We start from the raw sequence: 2,147 nt of genomic DNA on the forward strand, positions 1-2,147 counted from the left end.
AATGATAGTATATGTAATATAATAAGAGAACGGAATCAGTTGCATAAACGTCTAAAGGAACCCCCACTGAATAATAGGCTAAGATATAAATATGTAGTATTTAGAAATAAGTTAAATTAGGATATAAGGGAAACAAAATTAAATTACTATAGAGACAAATTTGAAAATTGTAAGAGCAGTAGTAGAGATACTTGGAGAACTATAAATGAATTGACAAGACAAAGTAAAAGTAAATTGATTGCTATAATATTACATGATGAGGACGGAAAGAATATAACTGAACCTTCCCAAGTAGCTAATAATTTTAACACATTCTTTATAAGTGTAGTTGACCTAATGAGAGATGAAATGGGTGACTCGGATAAAATAGTGAATTTTAATTCTCAGAAGTACTTTGATGATAAGCAAGAGCCATCGTCTATGTACTTAGATCCTGATTCACCTGAAGATGCCATTGATGCAATAAGATTGTGATTGCGTACGGTAGCAGATTGTTGACGGGCAATGAACGCAAATTCCCAGTCACAGAAAAAGAATGTTTAGCGTTAGTCTGGGCTGTAAAAAAATTTCGCCCATACCTAGAGGGATATCACTTTATCGCAGAATCGGACCATCAGGCGTTGAGATGGTTACAAAAGTTAGAGACTCCTTCTGGTCGGCTGGCCCGCTGGGTGTTGGAACTACAGCAACACGATATGGAGATACGATACCGGAAATGAGCCCTAAACAAAGTGGCTGACGCTCTGTCTCGGAACCCGTTATATGAGCAACAAATTGAAGATATAGGATCGTTTACGGCTGAAAATTGTTCAGCTCAGAAAAGAAGGCAGATAAATAGGAGGCCACGCCAGGAACAAATCACAGATAAATCCAATGATTTAGGGACGGTTGATAGGAACCGTTGGTACAAACGGCTATACAAGACGGCCGCAAAGGGTGACTCGAATCTAGTTATAAAAGATGGGAACCTCTATCGTCGAGTGATCGTAAAAGGAAATAACGGATGCAGGCAAGCCCACTGGAAAATGTGTGTTCGCGAGGAGGACCGCACGAAAGTACTGCAAGAAAATCATGACATAGAAACTGCAGGTCATTTGGGTGTAAGAAAAACCGCCTTAAAGCTATCCCAATGTTATTACTAGCCAGGTTGGTTTCGTGATGTAAAGGCATACGTAAAAAATTGTCTGATATGTCAACGATATAAAGATGAACAAACGAAGCCCGCCGGGAAGATGTATTTTCGTAAGCCACAAGGTCCGTGGTACACGGTTACCGCAGATATAGTGGGCCCCTTACCACGATCGAAGAGTGGAAATCGGTTTATACTGGTATGTCAAGATTACTACAGCAAGTGGTTAGAACTTAGTCCACTTAGATCGGCCACGGCAGCTAATGCGGTGAAGAATTTCAAAGAGATGATTTTGTTAAGATACGGTGCACCCAGCGCTTTAATTACCGATAATAGGTCACAATTTGTTTCGAAAATTTTTCGGGATCTTTGTAGGGACTATAACGTTGACTGTCAACTGACGGCCCCTTATAGTCCTCAGAGCAATCCAGTAGAACGTTCTAACCGCGTCATCAAAACCTTGATATCGCAATTCGTTGGTGAAGACCACCGATCTTGGGATGCTAAACTAAGTGAGTTTAGGTATGCATTAAACACAGTGAACCATGAATTGACAAACTTCACGCCAGCCATGCTTAACTTTGGACGCGAGCTGAGACTGCCGAAAGGAATATGTGGTCCTGGGTTTGAGTAGTCCGACGACCAGGAAACTACACGAGAAGAACGACACGCACAACGAATGGAAGAATTTAAAAGGATTTATCAAAGCTGTCATCGCAACTTAGCACGTGCCTTCCAGAGGCAGTCTCGATATTATGACCTCAGACGACGAGATCATAACCTCCGTGTTGGACAATTGGTCTGGAAAAGACATCATACCCTGTCTTCAGCTCCTGACGCGTACGCATCGAAGCTGGCGCCCCGTTTTGTAGGCCCCTTTGAAGTAGTTAAGTTTAAAGGCCCAAATATCGTCGAGTTGAAAGACCGTTCGACAAACAAATCTCAAACGGCCCATGTAAAAGACTTGAAAACGTATACGGGATCCAACTGATAGAAATCGAAAGTTTAACTTTTTTCT

This window comes from Homalodisca vitripennis, unplaced genomic scaffold, assembly GCF_021130785.1.
Source record: "Homalodisca vitripennis isolate AUS2020 unplaced genomic scaffold, UT_GWSS_2.1 ScUCBcl_437;HRSCAF=2426, whole genome shotgun sequence".
Taxonomy (NCBI): domain Eukaryota; kingdom Metazoa; phylum Arthropoda; class Insecta; order Hemiptera; family Cicadellidae; genus Homalodisca; species Homalodisca vitripennis.